Raw genomic sequence first — 14,437 nt, 5'->3', positions numbered from 1 at the left:
TCTGCTTGATAGAAGAAGGCAACGAAGGTATTTAATCTTAGAGTGTTATTTATTATAGGTCAAATTCTGTTGGAAATGTGATGCTATTTAAGTTATTTATTTCTCCTTGAGTGTGCTCTGGCATGTTGTGTCTTTCAAGTCATTTGTGTATGGCATCTAAGCGATCTAATTTATTAACATAAATAGTTTGGCATATCCTCTTATCATCCTTTAAGTGTCTGTAGGATCTACAGTAATATTTCTGCATTTATTCTTTATATTGGTAATTTGTATGCTTTCCTATAATAAAATAAATTTAAAAGGCACAATCTTTTAAATATATAATCCGGTGAAATTTAAGGGTGGATACCATGTAGGGATACCATGTAAATAACCAAAAAGAAGTTGTTAAATGAACAACAAAAAATACCTTCACAAGAAAATTAATTGAAATAAAAGGGATATTTCATTAATAAAAAGGGTCATCCAGCAAAAATAGAACAACTATAAACTCACCAACTATCTAGATTAAAATACTTCAAGAAAAAAAATTAACAAAACAAAAAGAAAAATCACCCAACTTTTAAAAATTGAGACTTTAATAAACATCTTAGTAATTGATAGAATTAGAAGGTTACTAGGTAGTAAAAATCATATAGAAAATCTGAAAGCAGAGTTCTAGACTTGACTTAATATATAAAGATACTCCACCTAATAATTGCAAAATATATATTTTTTCTTTATAAGTAACCATGAAGTATTTAGCAAAATTGATCATTTACTAGCAATAAAGCTATCTCAACACATTATAGGATGAAATGATGCATAATTAACTCCAAAATCAGAATAGAACTAATCTAGAAATCAGTTAAAACCAAAAATATCTGAAAATATCCATATATTTGGAAATTAAGGATCACTTTTCCAAATAGAGTACTATGCATCATAAAATAAATTCCTTAAAAATTAGAAAGTATATTAAACTCAATATTAACAAAATAATTACATATGTCAACATGTGACCTGAAGCACAGCTGTGCTTACAGAGAAATTTTACCCTTAAATTAGTTTACTAGATTTTTTTAAAGACAAAAAGCAATTATCTAAATATCCTTTTCAAAAAAATTGTGTTAACATCAAAGAAAAAGTAGAAATAAAATAAAATAAAGAATAAAAATGATGAAAAGAGAGCAAACATACAACATAGTGAATCAGCAAAACCAAAAGTGAACACTTCAAAAAGGCTAATTCAATTAATAAATCCCTTGCAATATTGATTAAAAAAAGAGGGAGAGAATGAAACAGAGAGAGAAAGAGAGAAGTTATATAGCTAGGAGTGAAAGCAGTAACATCACTACTAACAGCTCCGACATGAAAAAGATAACACAAAGTCATCATGATCAACTTAAAGCAATGAAACCTTAGAAAAATGGCAAATTCCTTAAAAATACAAATTACCAAGACTGAAGATAATTCACCAGCAAATTCTGACAAACATACCAGGAAGAAATAGCAACAAGCACAGATTCTTTCAGAGACAAGAAATAGTTGGAATGGTTTCCAACACATTTTATAAGGTCAGCATAACCTTGATAACAGTATCTGACATCCAACAAATTTTAAAGGGAAAATTACCAAGGCAATCCCACAGAAAAACACAGCTGGAACATGCCATGAAGAAATATTAACAAAATAAATCCATCAATATAAAAAAAGATAACATGTTATGACAGTATTGAGCTTATTCTCACTGGACTATAATCCAAAGCAATAACAGAACAATTTCATTAATGATAGTTTATTGTCGATAGGTAGTTTATTCCAAGAGTCACTCAATACTCATAAAGCAACCAATATGAAACACAATAACAGGCTGAGAAGAAAAATCACATGATTATAACAATTGATGCAGAAAATGCATTTGAAAAAATTTAAAAACCTATAAATGATTAAAAACATTCCTAAAATATAGGAATGTTTTATAAAATTTTTTATAAAATTTTATAAAAATATTCCTAAAATATAGGAATAGAGGAAAATTTCCTAAATTTTATAAAGAGCACCACAAAAACCTATGCCTTCAACATAATTAATGGTGAAAGAGAGAATGCTTCCCCTTGAGATTGAGAAAAAGGTAAGGGTGTCCATTATGTTACTTTTATTTGACATAGTGCTAGAAATTCTATCTAGCATATTAAGGCAGGAAAAGAAAGATAAAAACACACAGAACACAAAGAAGAAATAAAACTCTCCTTTTTCTTAAATGAAATAATTATTTATCTATGTAAAATAATTCTGATGATTTTACAAAACAAACAAAAACATTCTTGGAGCTAAGTAGCTCAGCAATATTGCAAGCATACAAGAGAAATATACAAAAATCTATTTTATTTCCATAGCAATTGACACTGAAATTGAAAATACCAGTCTAACAACATTTACAGGACTTCTATACTAAAAACTGTGAAACAGTATGAAAATATAAAATATATAAATTAGTGGAGAGTGGTATCATGTCCATATATTGAAAGACTCAACACAGTAAAGTCAATTCGTTCCAAAGTGTCCTATAGACTTAGTGAAATTTCTATCAAAACCCTCACAAGATTTTTATAGATTTAGACAAGATTATCCTAAAGTTTATATGGAGGGAAAAGACACTATAAAAGGAAAAGCAATTTTGCAAAGGAAAAATTAAAATTCAAGTAAATTTACCTGATTTCAAGAGTTGCATAGCTATAGCAATCAGGACAACTTACTTAAACTTCCTTTAGGCAGTAATGTGTGTGTGTGGATGTGGGTGTGTATGTGTTAGTCACTCAGTTTTGTCCTACTCTTTGCAATACCATGGACTGTAGTTGGCCAGGCTCCTCTGTCCATGGAATTCTCCAGGCAAGAAAACTGGAGTGGGTGGCCATTTCATTCTCCAGGGTATCTTCCTGACCCAGGGATCAAACCCAGTTCTCCCTGGATTGCAGGCAGATTCTTTACCATTTGAGCCACAAGGGAAGCCCTTAGACACTAGTATAAATCTGTAGTTATTCCATTTTTTAAAATTTAATTTCATTCTTTGAACCCATTCCAGTACATTGACTTGGAGAATCCAAAGGATAGAGGAGCCTGGTAGTCTATAGTCCATAGGGTTGCAAAGAGTTGGACAAGAATGAAGTGACTTAGCATGCACGCACTCAAAATATAAAGTCTACTATTTTAAATTTCCTTTTTCTCCCTTTAATTCAATCAATATTTACTTCATTTATTTTGAATTTCTGTTGTTATGTTCAGTTCAGTTCAGTCGCTCAGTCGTGTCCGACTCCTTGCGACCCCATGTACCACAGCACGCCAGGCCTCCCTGTCCATCACCAACTCCCAGAGTCCACCAAAACCCATGGCCATTGAGTGCGTGATGTCATCCAACCATCTCATCCTCTGTCGTCCCCTTCTCCTCCTGCCCTCAATCTTTCCCAGCATCAGGATCTTTTCCAATGAGTCAGCTCTTCACATCAGGTGGCCAAAGTATTGGAGTTTCAGCTTCAACATCAGTCCCTCCAATGAACACCCAGGACTGATCTCCTTCAGGATGGACTAGTTGGATCTCCTTGCAGTCCAAGGGACTCTCAAGAGTCTTCTCCAACACCACAGTTCAAAAGCATCAATTCTTCAGTGCTCAGCTTTCTTTATAGTCCAACTCTCACATCCATACATGACCACTGGAAAAACCATAACCTTGACTAGATAGGCCTTTGTTGGCAAAGTAATGTCTCTGCTTTTTAATATGCTGTCTAGGTTGGTCAAAACTTTCCTTCCAAGCAGTAAGTGTCTTTTAATTTCATGGCTGCAATCACCATCTGCAGTGATTTTGGAGCCCCGAAAGATAAAGTCAACCACTGTTTCCACTGTTTCCCCATCTATTCACCATGAAGTGATGGGACCAGATGCCATGATCTTAGATTTCTGAATGTTGAGCTTTAAGCCAACTTTTTCACAGTCCTCTTTCACTTTCATCAAGAGGCTTTTTAGTTCCTCTTCACTTTCTGCCATAAGGGTGATGTCATCTGCACATCTGAGTTTATTGATATTTCTCCCGGCAATCTTGATTTCAGCTTGTGTATCTTCCAGCCCAGCGTTTCTCATGATGTACTCTGCATATAAGTTAAATAAGCAGGGTGACAATATACAGTCTTGACATACTCCTTTTCCTATTTGGAACCAGTCTGTTGTTCCATGTCCAGTTCTAACTGTTGCTTCCTGGCCTGCATACAGGTTTCTCAAGAGGCAGGTCAGGTGGTCTTGTATGCCCATCTCTTTCAGAATTTTCCATAGTTTATTGTGATCCACACAGTCACAGCCTTTGTTCTTGTTATGTACACGTGTTTATAGTAACTGTAAGTTCTTGGTGGATTGACTTTTATCATTATAAAATGGCTTTCTTTGTTTCTGGTAACAATGTACACCATAAAGTCTGTTTTGTATGACATTAATGTATCTACTCTAGCTTCTTTTTAGTTACTGGTTACATGGTGTCAGGGGACATTTAAGGAATCCAGTAGTTGCATTTTTCTTCCTTTGTGTGCCATTTCTCAAGGATTCTCTGTTCCTTATCAGTTCCTATTCCAGGAACAAGTAGAGCTGCATGCAGCTCTCAGGACTGAGATCATGAGAAACGGTATCTGCTTGGATTCCTTTCAGTAACTCCCTTCAGTGACTCTTTTCAGCGTTAGCGAACTTGTATGTATTAGACTATCCATATTGTGACTATTGATAAAATTTCATCCTGTGTAATAGCTGTGTAATCATCTTACTAAACTTATCTAAGCCTGCATTTCTGCTAATAAAATACCTTTGCTCCATCAAAGCTTGGGTCCCCGTGTCTTTCTCTCTCTCTCTCTCTCCCTCCCTCCGGCTAATTCTCTGGAGTACAGAAACATGATTGGTTCTCTGCATAAACCAGGGAATATTAGCTTCTTTCTCTCTTTCACTTTCTTATTGTCGACTCCAGACTGCCAGGTCCTGGTCCATTAAAGGACCGCAACAACATGGTATGCCTTTTCATCCTCTTCCTTTCAACCTATTTGTGTATTTGAATCTAAAGTGTGTCTCTTATATATAGCATATGTGTTGATTTAGTTGCTAAGTTGTGTTTGACTCTTCTGTGACCCCATGGACAATAGCCCACCAAGTTCCTCTATCCATGGGATTTTGCAGGCTTTTAAGAATATTAGAATGGGTTGCCATCTCCTTTTGCAGGATATCTTCCTGACCCAGGGATCAAACCCAAGTCTCTTGCACTGGGAGAGTCTTTACCACTGAACTACCTGGGAAGCCTCATATACAGTATATAGTTGGATTCTGCTTTGTTTTGTGTTTTTAGCATTCTTCCAACATCTGACATTTAATTGAAGAGTTTAATTTAGTTACATGTAATATGCTTACTAATAAGCTGTGATTGGCCTCTGATCTTTTGTTGTTTTCTATATGTCTTAGGTATTATTTTTGTTCCTCAGTTCTTCCTTTACTGCTTTGTTTCCTGTTAAATAAATATGTTCTGGTGTTCCATTGTAATACTCTGGCAGTTTCTTGTACTATATATTTTTGAATTATCAGAGATTGCCCTTGGAGTTACCATTAACATCCAAATTCCTACCAACCCAACAGTATACAAAAATTTCAATCTTATATAGCTTCATCCCCCTCCTTTATGCTACAATCAAAATGTAATGCATCCTTACTCATTGTGTGCCCGTTGCCTTAGATTTATAGTTATTATGTTATGAAGCTGTGATTTAAATCAGAAAGTGAAATAAAAAGGAAATACAAACAAAAACATTTATACTGTATTTTATATTTACCTATATGTTATCATTTATTAGTACTTTCAGTTTTTTTATGTAGATTTGTGTTATGGTCCAGTGTCCTTTAACTGAACCTCAAGGTCTGGCAGGATGAGAACTTAAGGCTTCTCATGTCTTTTGTGATAATGTGTCCAGCTGCATATGGCCTGTACATGTGCATTGCGTTCTAGGACTTTAGGAATATGTTGAAGCTTTCCAAACACCCGAGGGGCATCTCATTCTGCAGTTTTCCATGTTAAACTTTTTAGATGATATATAATTTGCCACAGTTTTTATCCTCTGCCTCAAACAGCTGTAATTTTAAAACACTAGACAGAAGCCTCCTCACTCCAGCCTTTTAGGACTGGTAGAGTTCAAGTTTGAATAAAAACAAGTCTTTTGAAAGAAGTTTTCCAGGGAACCACCAGACAGGTCAAATAATGGCAACTGTTTGGAAATGAGATCTTTTTTTCTCTTAAATTCCCCAAATATGAGCTGTTAGTTTCCAAGGCTACTGCTGAGTTTGGGAGATTGGAATAAGACTAAAGTCAAAATTCCACAGAGCTTGCTGTTCTTACTGAGATCCAGTAATTTCTCTGAATTAAATACTCCCCTAGTTGTGGCAAGCCTTTGGTTAATTCTCATAATTCTGAAAAAAGAATGGTTCTGACAATTTTTTGCCAGTTTTTGTTGTTATTGCTGTTACATTTACAAAGGAGGTACCCTTTGGGAGGTTTTATTGGTCCTTGTTTTTCAGCCACTTGGTAATGTCCGACTCTTTGTGATCCCATGGACTGCAGCACACCAGGCTTCCCTGTCCTTCACTATCTCCTGGAGTTTCTTCAAACTCATGTCTATTGAGTCAGTGATGCCATCCAACCATCTCATCATCTTTCCAAGGATTTCCCTCAATCTTTCCAAGCATCAGGGTCTTTTCCAATGAGTTGGCTCTTTGCATCAGGTTGCCAATGTATTGGAGCTTCAGCTTCAACATTAGTCCTTCCAATGAATATTCAGAATTTATTTCCTTTATGATTGACTGGTTTGATCTCCTTACTGTCCAAGGGACTCTCAACAGTCTTCTCTAGCACCATAGTTCGAAGGCATCAATTCTCTGGTGCTCAGCCTTCTTTATGGTCCAACTCTCACATCATTACATGACTACTGGAAAAACCATAGCTTTGACTAGATGGACCTTTGTGGGCAAAATGATGTCTCTGATTTTTAATATGCTGTTTAGGTTTGTCATAATTTTTTTCCAAGGAGCAAGCATCTTTTAATTTCATGGCTACATTTACCATCCACAGTGATTTTAGAGCCCAAGAAAATAAAGTCTGTCACTGTTTCCATTTCCTCCCCCTCACCCCCATCTATTTTCCATGAAGTAATGGGACTAAATCCCCATTTCCATGAATATTAGATGATACCCTATATTTTATGACACATAATCATATTGCATTGACTGTAAGCATTACTTTAATAATTTAAGGAGTCATCATTGTGAAAAAATAGGTGTTTACAGTATATGTGTGAAGCTATCTGTCCTCAATTGCTGTGTTTGCTCATAAGTTTGGTATATTCCAGTTTCTGAGAGCTCAAGTTCAGCATCCATATGCAACCAGTATTTTTTGACATAAATATTGAAAATTATTTAACATTGCTTACCAGTTTATGGACTATAAAATAGATTAGGTTCATTACCTGGAAATATTTTTAAAATAGCAGAAGGACCTTTCTATAGGAAGGCTTTAACTACAAGTGATTTAGATCCCAAAGCTGCTTCCCAGGTAATTCAGATAGTAAAGAATTCATGTGCAATTGAACCTGGGTTCTATCCTTGGGTTGGGACGATCCCCTGGAGGAGGGCATGGCAAACCACTCCAGTACTCTTGCCTGGAATAGGAGTCCCTGTGGACAGAGGAGCCTGGCGGGCTATGGTCCTCTGCAGACACGACTGAGCGACTAAGCACAGCAGAACATTATTGTAATGACTGAAAAACTATGATTTTAATTACAATTAGGAAATGTTTTAAAAATTTATACCAAACTCACACTGCCAACAATGCCTCACATTAGACTAGAAACTACTATTAATACTTTATTGAGGGACAAAGTAAGTTTAGAAATCACTGTGGGATGACGGAGAACATAAGCCTAAAATTACTTATCTCCATCTAATCTTTTAATTTTGTTATTTTATTAGTAGATTCTATCCTTCAACAGCTTTTAATTTTTCTCAATTTTTCTCTGAAGCAGAGTATTCTGAACAGCTAGCCCGTAAACAAATTGCTTGCTCTGAGGTGGTATAATGTAAGCTGAACTGCTAATGCAGAGTTAGTTTGGATGAGCTTGGATATGTGGATGCAAATAAAAATTAATACACCTGAAAACAAAAGATATGTAATATCACAACCTCCCTTTCAACACCATTGTCCTGGAATTCCATAATACTTCATGGTCTCTGAATGAGGTATTGTGTACTTTTCTTCTCTATCTAAATATTCACTGGAAAAAACAACATATTCTTTATCTTCTAATAAAGTAAAAACAGTGGCAGTGTTCAAGATGGAAGCAGAGATTTGAAGTTTTCAAATGATGAGTCTTTTAAAATATATCCCTTACATGAGTTCCAAGTCACTTTGCTACTAAACTGTCCATTACACTGTGATGCTTTTCCTTCTAACCCCACAAAGGGCTAAATTCATATATCCTTTCCTTGTGTGTCATTTATCTGTGAAAATACTTCTGTTACAGATTTTTTTAGCATTATATAATAAGGACAGATACACATATGTATCTCCTCAATTAAATGTTATGTTCCTAAAAAGTGGGAACAAGTTCTTAAAGAGTGGGCAGAAATCCTAGTATTGGGTGGATAAGTGTCCAGGCAGGGATGGACATTGTCCATGGAAAGAGGTGGACAGATATAAGATATGCTTCATAGTTACAGTAAGTAAGAGGTACAAATGAATGAATGGATGTGACAGTTATGAGAGACGTGTTAAAACTGACTCCTAGGTTGTGGAATTGAGCTGGGAGGAAAGCAGTAACAAACACTGAGGATAAGCTGGATAGACAACGAGCAAAGCCAGAGAAACAGAGCAATTTTTCATTTAAGAGAAATTTAAGTCAGATGGAGAGGAAATGTGAAACATTCAAATTTGGATGTCTGGAATTCAAAAGAGAGGATTACATTTGGAAGTCATCAGAATATGGATGTTATTAGAAATGATAGAGAGACCTCCCTGGAAGTGTAGTGGTTAAGACTTCACCTTCCAATGCAGGGCTGAGGGCATGATCCTTAGCTGGGAAACTAACATCCTGTATGCCTCCTGGTCAAAAAACCTCAAAATATAAAAACAGAAACAATATTGTAGCAAATTCAATAAAGACTTTAAAAATGGTCCACATCAAAAATCTTAAAACTATAGGGATGGGGAAGTTTAAAGCAAAAACAGAAGAAGGCTCATTTTCAAGGCCTGGGGCACTCCTACATTTAGAAAAAAAGGTATGAGAAAGGCCAATAAGTTGAAAGAAATGCCAAAGAAAGACAATACTATATAAGCCAAAGGACAAAGTTTTTAAGAGGCCGTTTTATTTATTAATTCATAATGTAAAACTAAGCTTTGGATCTGGTACCAGGCTGTCTGGGTTTATATCCCAGCTCCATTTTTCACTTCTTTGCACCTTAGAATCTTCCAATTTTTTTTTTTTTTGGTCACGATTAAAGTAATTCATACCCCTATAATATGTTTTTCATTCATTGAACAAAATTGATTTCATTAGAAGTTTAAAAAGTAAGAATTGAAGCCTTTAGTTAATAGGGAGTTATTGAATTAATTTGAGGAGAGAAGAGACTGTAAAAGACAAAAGTGATTGGTTAACACAACAGCCACTGCCAGCTATTTTATTTTTTTATTAAGTTCTGCTACAGAGATTAGAAAGCTGGGTTTTTAGTTTCCAAATTTCTACTGCAATCAGAGATATCTACAAGATAAATTTTAACATTGTTGAATTTACTGTTACTAACATAATACTTGACTCACTGTCCAGTCATTTTAACATAAAATGTACTGGACAATAATCCCTTTCCTTACCCATACTGATTCTAAGGAACATTCTTATAGCCATATTCTTACATGATAGCAGACAATCAATGACTACAAGATCTTTAAAGAAAGCCAGTAATGTGAAATAGGAATACAAAATAAATGACAAAATAAATAGTGATACAGAACAGAACCTAATTATAAGATTTTTTCACAACGGTAGTCACATTTAGGATTTATATTGATAAAACAAGAAGAGTGAGCTATGAAAAATGAGCATAAAACATGAATATGTATCTTAAGTTGAAATATGATTTTCATTGAAAATTAAGAGAGGAGAAAATGTCAGAAATATCTCCCAGATTATAAAGCAGAGAGATAAAGATCAGAATGTAAGATTCTAAAGATACACAAAATCTCAAAAATTTCGTCTTCCTTGCTAACTTCTTTCTTATCCATCAGAGTGCAGATATAATGAAAACCACAATCACAGAAAACTAACCAAACTGATAACATGGATCACAGCCTTGTCTAACTCAAACTATGAGCCATGCCGTGTAGGGCCACCCAAGATGGACTGATCATGGTGAAGAGTTCTGAAAAAACATAGTCCACTGGAGAAGGGAATGGCAAACCACTTCAGTATTCTTGCCTTGGGAACCCCGTAAACAGTATGAAAAGGCAAAAAGATATGACACTGAAAAATGCATTCCTCAGGTTGGTAGGTGGAAAGACCCTGAAGCTGGGAAAGACTGAAGGCAGGAGCAGAAGAGGATGACAGGGGATGAGATGGCTGGATGGCATCACTGACTTGATGGACATGAGTTTGAGCAAGCTCCAGGAGCTGATGATGGACAGGGAAGCCTGGCATGCTGCAGTCCATGGGGTCACAAAGAGTTGGACATGACTGAGGGACTAAACTGAACCAAACTGCTGACTTCTTTGGAAAACCAATTAAGGATATACTTCAAAAGCACACAACAGTGAGGAAGGCATGGAGTCCATGAAATAGATTTAGGCAAATGCTGCAGTGTGGATTTAATATAAAATTGACCATATACATTCATGAGTAGTTTCACTAAATAAAGCCTTTAGTGGTGAGTACTAGTATATTTTGCTTCTCTGGATAGGGTTTGTTTATCCCTGACACCATCTTATTCTGCTTCTGTACTTAATAGAAAATTCTGTACATGGCTGGCAGTCATCTCATTCAACACATTTGACTTGTAGTAAGAGCTTGTACATAGAAGAGAATAGAGAACCAAAACCAAAAATTTTAGAGAACATGAAGAAAAGGAGGGACAAATGAATTTAGCATTGAGTGACTGAACAAAAACAATAGAAAAATTAATTCAACTGAAGCAAATTTTGGTATGTTGTCTTCAAATGCACAGGGAACATTCTCCAGTATAGTTTTTAAGTTACAAAACAACTGAGATATATTTAAAAGAAACAGAATTATACAAAGTATGTTCTATATACATAATGATATGTAGTTAGAAATCAAAAATGGAAGGAAATGTATAAAAATGTAGACATTAAATTATACACTAATGTAATTTAATTGAAAAAATAGTCAAAATTCATGGGATACAGCCAAATGGTACTAAAAGAGAATTTATATCACTAAATGTGTACTTTCCAGAGGTAAACAATCTTAGATCAGTAACCTAGAAATCCATCTTAAAAATTATAAAAGGAAAAAGAAAATAAACCAAAGGCAAGTAGGAGGAAAAAAACAGTAAAAATTAAAGTGCAAATGAAGACTGAGAATAGATAAACAATAGAATTAACAAAACCCAAATGTTGATTTGAGAAAAAAAAAGATGACAGACATTTATTTACCTAGATTAAAAAACAGAGAGAGAATATTCCAATTACCAAAATCAGAAATACTATAGGGGATATTTGTTATTGTTGTTGTTCAGTCACTAAGTCTTGTCCAAATCTTTGTAACACCATCGACTGCAGGACATCAGGTTCACCTCTTCTTCAGTATTTCTCAGGGTTTGCTGAGATTCATGTCCATTGAGTCGGTGATGCTATCTAACCATCTCATCCTCATCCTCTCCCTTCTCCTTTTGCCTTCAATCTTTCCCAGCATCAGAGTCTTTTCCAAAGAGTCAATTCTCACATCAGACGGCCAAAGTATTGGAGTTTCAGCATCAGTCCTTACAATGAATATCCAGGGATGATTTCCTTTAGGATTGACTGGTTTGATCTCCTTGACCACAATTTGAAAACATCACTTCTTCAGTGCTCAGTCTTCTTTATGGTCTAACTCTCACATCCATACTTGACTACTGGAAAAACCATAGCTCTGACTTTATGGACCTTTGTGGGCAAAGAGATGTCTCTGCTTTTTAATACTCTGTCTAGGTTTGTCATAGCTTTCCTTCCAAAGAGCAGATGTTTGTTAATTTCATGGCAGCATTCACAATCTGCAGTGATTTTGGAGCCCAGGAAAAGAAAATCTGACACTGTCTCCACTTTTTCTTCTTCTATTTGCCAAGAAGTGATGGGACCAGATGTCATGATCTTAGTATTTTGTATGCTGAGTTTTAAGCCAGAATTTTCACTTTCTTTTTTCACCCTCAACAAGAGGATCTTTAGTTTCTCTTTTCTTTCTGCCTTTAGAGTGGCATCATCTGCATATCTGAGACTGTTGATATTTCTCTCAGAAATCTTGAGTCCAGCTTGTGAGTCATCTAGCGTAGTATTTTGCATGAAGTACTCTGCACTTATGTTAAATAATCAGGGTGACTATATACAACCTTGTCATGCTCCACTCCCAATTTTGAACCAGTCTGTTGTTCCATGTTTCAGTCTAACTATTAGATTTCCTTTTCATTTGTATCATATAAGTATTGAGGACATAACTACAGATATTGTATAAATAAAAAGGACTTAACAGAATACTGTAAAAAATATGTGAAGAAACTAGATTAGGCCATTATCATCCCAGTTGTGGATGTGACTGGTGATGGAAGTAAAGCCTGATGTTGTAAAGAGCAATATTGCATAGGAACCTGGAATGTTAGGTCCATGAATCAAGGCAAATTGAAAGAGGTCCAACAGGAGATGGCAAGAGGGAACATCCATATTTTAGGAATCAGCTAACTAAAATGGACTGAATTGGGTGAATTTAACTCAAATAACAATTATATCTACTACTGTGGGCAAGAATCCCTTAGAAGAAATGGAGTAGCCATCATGGTCAACAAGAGTCTGAAATGCAATACTTGGATGCAATCTCAAAAGTGACAGAATGATCTTGGTTCATTTCCAAGGCAAACCATTCAGTCTCACAGTAATTCAAGTCTATGCCTTGACCAGTAATGCTGGAGAAGCTGAAGTAGAACAATTCTATGAAGACCTACAAGACCTTCTAGAATTAACACCCAAAAAAGATGTCCTTTGCAATATAGGGGACTGGGATGCAAAAGTAGGAAGTCAAGAAACACCTGGAGTAACAGGCAAATTTGGCCTTGGAGTATAAAAAGAATCAGGTCAAAGGCTAACAGAGTTTTGCCAAGAGAACACACTGGTCATAGCAAACACCCTCGTCCAACAGCACAAGACAAGACTCTACACATGGACATCACCAGATGGTCAATACTGAAATCAGATTGATTATATTCTTTGCAGCCAAAGATGGAGAAGCTCTGTACAGTCAGTAAAAACAAGACCAGGAGCTGACTGTAGCTCAGATCATGAACTCCCTGTTGCCAAATTCAGACTGAAATTGAAGAAAGTGGAGAAAACCACCAGACCATTCAGGTATGACCTAAATAAAATCCCTTATGATTATACAGTGGAAGTGAGAGATTTAAGGGACTAGATCTGATAGACAGAGTGCCTGATGAACTATGGAGGGAGGTTCAGGACATTGTACAGGAGACAGGAATCAAGACCATCCCCAAGAAAAAGAAATGCAAAAAAGCAAAATGGCTGTCTGAGGTGGTCTTACAAATAGCTGTGAAAAGAAGGGAACTGAAAAGCAAAGGAGAAAAGGAAAGATATACCCATTTGAATGCAGAGTTCCAAAGAATAGCAAGGAGAGATAAGAAAGCCTACCTTAGCAATCAATGCAAAGAAATGGAGGAAAACAATAGAATGGGAAAGACTAGAGATCTCTTAAAGAAAACTAGAGATACCAAGGGAACATTTCATGCAAAGATGGGTTCGATAAAGGACAGAAATGGTATGGACCTAAGAGAAGCAGAAAATATTAAGAAGAGGTGGCAAAATACAAAGAAGAACAATACAAAAAATATCTTCATGATCCAAATAACCATGATGGTGTGATCACTCACCTAGAGCCAGACATCGTGAAATGCGAAGTCAAGTGGGCCTTAGGAAGCATCACTACAAACAAAGCTAGTGGAGGTGATGGAATTCCAGTGGACCTATTTCAAACCCTAAAAGATGATGGTGTGAAAGTGCTGCACTCAATATGCAAGCAAATTTGGAAAAACTCAGCAGTGACCACAGGAATGGAAAAGGTCAGTTTTCATTCCAATCCCAAAGAAGGCAATGCCAAAGAATGCTCAAACTACCACACAATTGCACCCATCT

Source organism: Dama dama, chromosome 8 (assembly GCF_033118175.1).
Source record: "Dama dama isolate Ldn47 chromosome 8, ASM3311817v1, whole genome shotgun sequence".
Taxonomy (NCBI): Eukaryota; Metazoa; Chordata; class Mammalia; order Artiodactyla; family Cervidae; genus Dama; species Dama dama.
Note: the sequence above shows the minus strand (reverse complement) of the source record.